Below are 10,732 nucleotides of genomic sequence, written 5' to 3'. Positions count from 1 at the left end.
TGTTGTTGTTGTTTGCCATCGAGTCAGCCCCAACTCATAGCAATCCAGAAACTGGGAATGTAGCTCATGGGACTTGTGTATTTTTTCAATACAGCCATGATTTTCCAATGTTTCCTTAAGTTTAAATAATTTTGATTTGTAGCTAGTGAAAAAAAAAAGATATCTATGTGTTCTAAATACAGCATAGTGTCAAAAACCAAATGATTGGAGTGGACAGAGTTACATATGAGTTGCACAAGTTGAAGGCATGGTAAACTTTTTATGTACTTGAGACGAGTAAGAATGCTTATCAAGTCAGGTGAAAGGCAGAAGCCAATTCTTAAAACCTATATGCCTTTCTCAGAGAGAAAGGCTTAAGAAGATTTTCTTAGAGAGAAGGGTTTAAGAGAATTTGTTCAAATGGGGGAACTCCTTTGAGAGATGTATTTCCCAAGAGTAAATTACATCCATGTATTAGCACAGCTTCAGTGAGCATGAATACACTAAAAAAAAAATGAGATTGTTTTTAATGGGCCCAAAACCATTATTTAAAAAACAAAATGAAAACAAAGTTTTTGAATGTATTTTAAGTACTGCTGCTTGTTTTTCTTGAATTAGTGCTGTTTTGAAACAATTGGGCAAAGAAAGGAACCTATCTAAAAATTTTCATCTGCTAAGAACAGCCACGGTCCTCCTAGCTTGGATTGTTGTTGTTGTTGTTATATGCACTTTAAATGTTGTTTGAGATTTTACATACCTCAGAAACAAACATGGTTTTTTGCCCTATAGAAACAGATATAAACAATTATGCAATAGAGTTATAAAACCATAATCACCACTCTCATAAACCACTAAATTAGATGAAGGTTTTATGCATAATGTATGTTTTTTAAAATAATTTTCTCCAGTCAGCTGCTGAGTAATGGCTGCTTCTGCAATGTTTCCAATAAGGTTTTAATCTCCTTGCTACTTGTTTAAACCTCCTTTGCATTTTTATACAACAGCCAATTTTTCACTACCAGGAGGAGTATGCAATTTGAGCCATGCTACTTTTTATTCACAGTAAATCAATGTATGTCATAAGAGCAGAAAAGAAAGCAATATTGCTCACTATCCTTGCAACTTCCCTTAGAGCAAGTCCCAGAAGACATTTGCTAGGTTGGGTTGCTATAGCAACAGAGCTCGGTGCCTCTCTTGCTTGGATTGTTCCAGTGGGTTGATTTTTACCACATAGGTATAATCCTAAAGAATTTTCATGGTAAAGAAGAAATCACACAGAATCAATAACTGTGTGTGACCTTTCTATTGATCTGTGATTTAATTCAAAAGCGGTATAAAGAAGGTGACTCCACAACACTTCAAATCCTTTTGTGACTTCCAATTAAACTATTCATTGTCTTTTGTTTAGGCTCTTTAAGTAATCACATTTCTTAAACTGTGAAAAAAATACCCGTGAACTATTAAAGTATTAATATAGAATCTCACATGATTTTATAAAAATGTGAAGGTCTGCTATGAAAATGCCCTAAAATAATACTTGTCTGCTTAAAAACAATCTACAATTAGCAAGAGAAGACTCAACAAGAATATACTGGTAATATAGAAGAATTATTTTCTGACTTCTAATAAAAAGATATCAGGAAAGACAACAAACTATCTTATCATGTATAGAATTCTAATTAGTTTTGTCTCTTAAAGAAAACAGGCCATGTAAGTAATTTTGACAGCATATGGCATACTATAAGTACTTAAATATTGTTTTTAGCTTGATCATTCTCGAAATACAACCAGTCAAACACTGTATACGCCTTTCTTTATAGTAGGCACTATTGGTTATATAATTATCTTTTTGTGTTTTGTTTTTGTAAGGTAAAAATGATATAAGGAATACTTTACTACAGTTAAGCATTAAACATAAAAAGCAGATTCTTTTTAGAGGACTAGCTTTATGAATAAAATATGTGCATTTAATAGATATGCCACAAGGAGGCAGATTGGAATGGAGTGTGCTGGTAGCATAGTGTCTAAGGCACTTGACTGCTAACCAGAAAGCTGGCAGTTCAAACCCACCAGCCACTCCTCGGAAGGAAGGCTGGACAATCTACTTCCGTAGTGATACTACCTTGGAAACCCAAGGAGGGGTCGCTATGAGTTGGGTCCCACTTGACGGTGCATAACAACAACAACAACGGCATGGGGTTGGGAGTCAGGACTTGAATTTGGCTGTTATAGACAACATGGCACATCTGCCTCTAGGAGTTTATAGATCATGTTAGGATATCCCAGGTAAGAAGATCAGTATTATTTAGTAGTGAAGAGCATCAGTTCAGAGGATAGGCTGCTGGGGTTTGAATCCCACTTCTACCATTCAGTAGCATGTAACATTGCATTAAGTTACTCAACACCTGTGTTTTAGCTTCCTCATCTGTAAAATGGGAATGACAGCAATATTCACCAGAGTGGGATGAGAGATTAAAATTAGATAATACGTGTCACTGGTCAGACAGAGCCTGTCAGAAGTAATTATTAATAATGATAGTTACTAAAGAACCTAATTTATGCTCTTCATTGTGTTAACTCTTCCTTACAACTACTATCTTTAAACATCTTCTGGAACTATTATTCCTTGGAATGCCTTTATAGTATTCCCAATGTTAAAGAAGGAACAAATCCTAATGAAGTAACTAAGTATTAATCACATGAGTACCCAAAGCAAGTAGCATAAAAAGTCAGCTACCTTACCTTCCAACATATGACCCCACGGCTGTCATTTTGCAAGAAGTCCCAGTACCTGAACATTAAAGCAATTTTGTTCAGTGTAAATGTCATAACCTCATAGCTATTCTAACTCACTAGAGGCCTTTGCATCCATTTCATGCATTAGTATAGATTAGTTTCTCATATGAGATCATTTTCATGTCACTAAAATATTGAGTCCAAATGGAATAGGACAGCAAATGGCTGGACTTTAATGATCAGTAAAGACAAAACTGGTATGTGGCTCACTGCTGGAGCCTGCAAAGAGAAGGAGCATTATCCAGAGAGTAGACAAATGTTTACCTGTTTCCTAGTGTTAACATTAAACTATATGAGTGCAGTTCCAAAATAGAGGATATAGTATTAAAGTAAGTTAAGAAAAAGTGAGAACTTCATCCAAACAAAAATGTTACAAATTCACAATAAAATGCAAAATCCTCCAAGGTCTGAGTAACACCAACTGAAAATCAACACCACTGTGATTGAGTCTATTCTAACTTATAGTGAACCCAATTGGGTATCGAAGGCTGTAAATTTTTATAGATTGCCTCATCTTCCTCCTATGGAACAGCTGGTGGGTTTGAACCACTGACCTTCTGCATAGCAGCCAAATCCCTTACACATTATGCCACCAGAGCTCCTTTGAATAACACCAGGGCTATAATAATTGAAATAGAACTAAACACAGGTCCCTGCCTGGTGCGCAGTCAGGCCAAAATAGTTTACACACCGAGCGATTAAGAGGAGAGAAAATTATTGCAAAGCAGCAATGCAAGGAGGCAGGGGTCTTTTACCCAGACCTGACTCCCTAAATCTAAATCGAATTGCAGTTTTTGTAAGGTTCAGGAGAGAGTGTTATGCATATTCATATAAATTTCAGGAATTTGGGCATGAGATAGTTGATAATTGGCTGAAATTTCCTTTGCCTCGGTTTAAATGGACAGTCGTTTTTTAATGCAGTGCGCTTGCGCATGGAATGAGTCACACCGGCTTACTATCATCAGCTGATCATGGCTGAGGCAGAGGGGAGAATGTCAGTCCCCAGCAACTTCGGTCCTACACACCCCAACACGTGTGCATGCAGGCCAAAGTTAATTTCCAAGTTATTTTCTAAGACACATTAATGCGTTTATCACGTTTCTAGGGGAATAGCAGGAAAGAATGTGCAAATTGGCTTTTTGTTGCATTCAGTTCTTAAGGAACTGAGCTTATTGTGTTTATTCATCTGTCTCCAACCAGGGTCCTATCTGTCTTAACCAGGGTGGGGAAATAGTTGAGAGTAATTATGCTTACTTATTTATTTCCAGGCAGGGTTCTCTCTGTCCTAACTATCTGTCCTAACCAGGGTGGGGGAAATAGTTGAGTTTTGACTGTATTTGCTTTCATAATCTTCCTACAGTTTTATAAAAGATGTGAAGCTTAGCCAAAGGATCATAAAAATGAGCAGTCAGCTAATTAATATGACAGCTTTTAGAAGAACTTTGATTTATTCTCGATTTCATAATTGCCTAGTTGCTGACTTTTCTTCTTTTAAAGAGTTATATTTTTTAATATCATCATAAAAAAAGCAGAATAGAAAACAATTGATTCTATGCCCTCAAAAAGCAAAATATATATATATATATATATATATATATATATATATATATATATATATATATATACTCCTGTTTTCTTTAATCATAATCATTTCTACACAGAGATACTTTTATAGGGTAAATATAATTTCAAAGTTGCCTTTCTTACTTAACATTGTATCTTAAGCATATCCTCACAACAATGCCTAGAAGTCATCCTAACGATAATGTTTAGTACCTGAGTGTTATCTTGCATACAATGATCACACAAGCAAATGATTCCCAATGTTGTTGATAGCAACACTCTTCCTACACAGTTAAATTTTTCTTTTAGATTAGGGGTTTTCAAACTTCAGCACATATCAGAATCATTTGAGGGCTTGTCAAAAGAGATGGCTGGGCCCCACCCCTAGTTTCTGATGCAAGAGGTCTAAGGTAAGGCTCAAGAATTTCTAAGTGTAAATAATTCCCAGGTGATGGGATGTTGCTCATCTGAGGACCACACTTTACAAACTAATGTTAGATTATTTACACAGAATATGGTCATAAAATTGGGTTCAATAAATAACAAACAGGCAATCCCTGGGGTTACAAACAAATCTCCACTCCTAAGGGTGTCTTTAAGTCAAATTTTAGGTGAGTGTGTGTGTGGGGGAAGGGTGCTAACGTTCTTAATTTAGGTTCTTACTTTAATTTCTTCAGTGGAAGAAAAGGCTCAAAGCCTTTTCAGGCTTTGAACCAGTTCACTCCTATTCAACACCCTGTTAAGAATTTGCATTTCAACCCAGATATACTGAATCAGAAACTACATTTTAATAAGATCTCACTTGAAAATACTGATAAAATGGAGTTTCAGAATCTCTGGGGTAGAAATGCAAATTCTCAGCAGGGGGCCAAACCAGAATGAATCATTTTGAAGCCTTGCCATTAAATTTGTTGCCAGCTGAGATTATTCAAAGTGAGGGGAAATTGACATAACATTAAAGGGTAACTAGGAGTTCTCAGTAAGTCAGACGTTCATAACTATGGGGGGCACCTTAGGATAGTCATTTTTATGGATCGAGTACGTATTTCTGAGATAGCTTCCTAAAAGCTTCTATGGACTCATATTGCCAACTGATTTCTTGATACTTATAGCCCAGGAGATACCAACTAATCAGATGAACAAAGGAATAAGAAAAACTGACTTATATCCTCCCCAAATCAAGACATTAAGCCTGAGACCCTCTATTTACATTTTAAAGATACATATAGTTGCTGAATAGTAATGTCCAATCTCTGTTATTACAGAAATTGGCAAGAAAATTTTCTAACCATTGACCAAATTCAAAAGTCTTCAAAAATAACTAAAATATTTACACCTCGGGTGAAGGTACATTTGTATGTATGCAACACAAATAAAAATTAGCTGCATTTAGCTTGCTTATCCATGATAATTCAAAAGCCAGTGCTGCTCATTAAAAGGTATAAGGCAAAAATATGACTTTCAGAAAGTACTTTTGTAAAATCCCTACTTTATCCAGGGATTATTATGATGTTTATATGAAAACCACAGTCACAAACATCAGAGGTTTTCCCTCATACTAAACAATGCTCTATAGTTTAGGTAGGGATTAATCCACCACCTGTAAATGAAAGCATCAACACAAAAGCTAGCACGTCTACATAAATGTTTAGATACATCTACATAAGTACAAACTAGATAGCCAAATATGGGAAGGATATATCATACACTGCATTATAGAAAGCCTCAGAAATGACACACTTAATTGATTTAGGTGAAGAGAAGGGCAATGTACCAAACGTGAGTGATCAACATGGTAGCATTGAGAAGGAGTAAGACAGAGAAAAGTGCATGGGAGGTACAGACAACAAAGATGAACCCTTTTGTCCATACAGTACTGCATTGTCAGTGAAGGCAAACATGGATATATGGGTGGAAAGATGGGTGGACAGGCTGAACTATGGTAGCATAGTGCCTAAGGCACTTGACTGCTAACCAGAAGGCTAGCGGTTCAAACCCACCAGCCACTCCTTGGAAGGAAGGTTGGGCAATCTACTTCTGTAGTGATACCACCTCAGAAACCCAAAGAGGCGTCGTTATGAGTCAAAGCTGACTCAACAGCATGTAACAACAACATTCAGGGGGAAGTGTGCCCAAGACCATGTATATGGTTGGGAGACAATATTTCTACAAGTATATTGGAATGATCTGTAAGAATTCCCAGGTATATAGTAGAGCTGACAAGGGACAAGGTTGTAGTCACTTCTTGGCCACAGCCAGCTACCCAGAGGGAGCAAGTAGTTGGACCTGTGGGCTTGGTATCATAGTTGCAGGGGACATCAAGCTCAACTGGCATAACATACTACACAAGACATTGTTCTACATCCTACTTTGGTGAGTAGCGACTGGGATCTTAAAAGCTTGCAAGTGGACATCTAGAGGCAACAATGGGTCTCTCCTCATCCAAAGCAAAGAAGAAGGAAGAAAAACAAAGATGCATGGAAACAATTAGTCCAAGCAACTTGTGCACCACACGATCCTCAGCCTATACAATATGAGACCAGAAGAACTAGATGGTGCCCAGCCAGTACTGTCAACCACTCAGAGGAGGATCTATGTAGGAGATCCTAGATAGAGTGGGAGAACAATGTGGAACAAAACTCAAAATCATTAAAAAAATAAAAGGGACCAGGTTTGCTGGTCTGATAGAACCTGGTGAAACCCCTGAGCCTATGGGCCCTAGGTGCCCTTTAGGTCTGTAATTGAATCCACTCCTGTGGCTTCCAGGCAAACAAAATTCAGGCATATGATGTGAACATTTACGTTAGGTAGATACACTTCTTGGAGAGAACAATCATGGGAGAATAGAAGGGCTATGAATGCACAGGAGACAGCTCAGGGCGCAGGAGTGCATGGAGGGGAGAATACAGGGAAGAGCTATCTATGGGGAGGAAGTGGGAAGGGAGCTGTTGCATTGTGGTAAATTGTAGTCAATGTCATGAGACAAAGTGCATGTGAGCTGCTGTATGGAAAGTGAATTTACTCTGTAAACGTTCACCTAAAGCACGATTAAAAAAAAAAGAGAGAGAGAGAGAGAAAGATAAAATAAATGACATGCCTAGTAAAGCTACTGTCAACAGAAAATATCTTTCTGGATCTTTCTCTGAAATCTAATAAAACTCTCATTTTTCATTCCCATTTGTCCTATCGCATCTGTATGAATGTATAAAGAGAAAATTTCTTCATATGCACCATAGTCATAAAGCTATACATAAGTTCTGCTCTGCATAAACCTTGCAATGTAGCTAGTAATGGCTTATCTTGAGAGTATTAAATCAAGAGGTAAAGTGTTAGTTACAGACTTATCAAGAAAATCATGCATTTATAACTTTCTACAGAAGATTAACTTCTGAGTCATTGTTTTGGTAATTATATTATCTTTAAGCGAGAACAATAGTCTTAACAGCTTTAAATGCCCCTAAATTATTATTTAAGAGTCCCTGGGTAGAACAAACATAGCACTACTAGCTGAATGGACAATTTCAAGGTGGTTTGAACCTTTTGTGTCCTCCTTCCAAAAGGTCACAGCCTTGGAAACACCATGTAGTGCAGGTCTGCTCTACACACATAGGGTTGCCATAAGTCAGAATCGACTCAATAGCAACTGACAACAGCAACCACAACGAAGTGTTTGCCTTGGGCATGTTCACTATGACTCTACGAAGACACTGCTGCCCCATGGATTGGGTAGATAACTAGGAAATAAATGTTAAGACGCCACTTATATTCCATTGTACACATATTTTATACAATAAAATATATTTCTAGTCAAGTAAACTTGACCATATTTGTCAATATTGATGTTAAATACACAAACTTATAAAATGTAATCAAATACCAACAGAGACAGCAAAGCAGTCCTTCCCCTAATGTGTTTGAGATTTTGACCACAGACATTTGTTAATCTATATAGTCAAAGAAACTTGAAGTTACAATATTAGCAGCTGCAACCATATGAAACCATTTGAAAACGGATTTGAAAAACTGAGGTTTTGTTTTTTTTTTTTGCCTTTTGGTTCGTAACTGTCAATTCCTTACACTGGGTTAAAGCAGAATGACAATCAATCAGATATAATTCCTGCTACAAACTAAAAAGTACTAGCCAAAGTATACACACATTGCTGGACATTTTCAGGTCATCCATTCAGTGTTGTTGTTGCTGTTATGTGCCATTGAGTCAAACCTGACTCATAGCGACCCCTCCTTGGGTTTCCAAGGCAGTATCACTACGGAAGCAGATTGCCCAACTTTCCTTCCAAGGAGTGGTCAGTGGGTTTGAACCTTCAGCCTTCTAGTTAGCAGTCAAGTGCCTTAGGCACTATGCTACCAGAGTGTAGAAAGGAGGAAATAAGAAGATATGTACAATGCAAAACACAGATGGCCTGCCTATGAAATTTTAATTCCTAAACACAAGAGACTAGATGATAAAATGTCGCTAGGGATAACCATACACAGAGAGAAGAGTCTTTTTAGACTCACTTTGCTCCATCTGAGTGGAACTGGACCCCCCAGAAGACAAGAATTTCAGCAAATATATATTAATGAACATCTTTTTTGACAGATTGTTTTGATTTCTAATTTTGGCAGTGATAAGAAAATTTTCTTTTAAAAAATTAAGTTTTTTTTTAATGTGTCAATTTTAAAATAATATTTTTTTCTTAAAAAAAAATAGTAAAACTGTTATATGGTCAGGGCAGATATCAAGAAAGTGAATAAAGTTCACCGAGACATTCTTGTAAACAAATACCATAGCAACATGATGTCATTACTTGCTGGTCCAATCAGTGAACAACTCCCTCACAGTTATTTCTCTTAGTGCAGTCTTACCTGAAACATTAGAAGTATGAAAGTAACTGTACATGATATATTCTGATGTGTTAACTGAAATTCAATTAAAATACTATCACAAAGGCATTTGATGACATTTTCTCAGTTAAGTCCAATTCTTCTATAAACAACAGTCCATGGATAGATATTACTAAAAAGAAACCGTTTCCTTAAAAAATAATTAAACATCAAAAAGTACCTTATATGATAAACACTATATGATTTCTCACTATTTATAATTACAGATATTAAATGTTTTGGTTGACCATTGACTAAATACAGAAGACTAGACACAAATAAACCAATGTAATACATGTATTTTGCCTAAAGTTTACAGTGGAGGAAAAAGCATCCGATTTATTAACCATGGGTCCTATTAACAGTTGAATACAAAGGGACTCACTGTTTACATAAATAAAGCCCTATGCTTTGATTCTAAGCTCTGGAATCTAATTATCCAAAGGATCCTGAGTGTCAACCGAGAAAGGTCATCTTGGTCAAATGAAACACATCTGTCGAGATTCTAAATCACTATAACTTAATGTATTGAAGTGAAAGCAGGCAACTTCACTAAAATAAAATTGTATGTCCTTCTTGAAGCAAAACGCAATGGAATAATCAGCAAAGACTCAGGCAACTATCTTTTCCTAATGAGTTCATTCACCCAAATTTGTTCTCAAACCCCTAGTAATAAGCTATTAAGTTATAATTATTACTCCATTAGTTGCCATTCCAAAGCAGAATAGCAATTGTTACCTGGAAATTAAAAAAAAAACCAGTTAGTACCATTTGTCTAAGATTAGATTAAATATAAAATTATTGACATTAGTTTTAAAGGCTAATCATCATCAATGTTTTTTTCAGACACAGATTGCAGAGTCTTAAAAACTTACACAAATAAGTTTCAGTCAAAAATTGAAATTAAGAAAATGGCACTGACAACATTTCCACTGGATCATCACCGATTCAAGAATTGTAAGAACTAATTGTACCAGCTGTACATGTTCGAATCATTCTATAAAATAACAAGATAATTTTTAAACTATTCAAATGAGAAGAGACTATGGCTCCTTTGAATCATAATCTCTGACCTTTAGAAATTAACTAAAAAATAAGGCAGAAAATATTTATACTTACTAATTGGAAACACTAAGGAATAAAATTTATATTTTTAATAAAGGGCTATATTTTTCACTTTCTTTTTTCTTTTTTAAAGAATTTTTGGTATTAATGATAAGTCACAAATTGATTTTGAGAGACTTAATTCTGTTGATTATTAGCAAAACAGATCACAAATGAAAGGTCATGAATGTTACTTTACTGAGCTACCAATTATAGTCTAAAACTGCTCATGATGTCTACTCAGGACCACCGGAAAATGGACTGAGACTACCAAATCAATTGTTGCTGTAAGTCCACATTCATTTATTTGGACTCAGAAAACTAAATAAAGAATGACAGTTCCCATTTAACTATTCTGCTGTCTTTGAGCTTTCATTCTTCTTATCCTGGATCACAACCCAGAGTT

At 36.0% G+C, this 10,732-nt stretch overlaps 1 protein-coding gene across 1 annotated transcript in view; it reads right to left on the bottom strand.

The window, feature by feature from the left end:
- GAS2 (growth arrest specific 2) overlaps positions 1-10,732 on the bottom strand; it is a 136,513-nt gene that overhangs the window by 46,184 nt on the left and 79,597 nt on the right. The window lies entirely within an intron of this gene.

This window comes from Orycteropus afer, unplaced genomic scaffold (genome assembly GCF_000298275.1).
Source record: "Orycteropus afer afer isolate SDZICR_OR568_19922 unplaced genomic scaffold, OryAfe1.0 scaffold00014, whole genome shotgun sequence".
Lineage (NCBI taxonomy): Eukaryota > Metazoa > Chordata > Mammalia > Tubulidentata > Orycteropodidae > Orycteropus > Orycteropus afer.
This window is presented reverse-complemented; position numbering and strand designations above follow the sequence as displayed.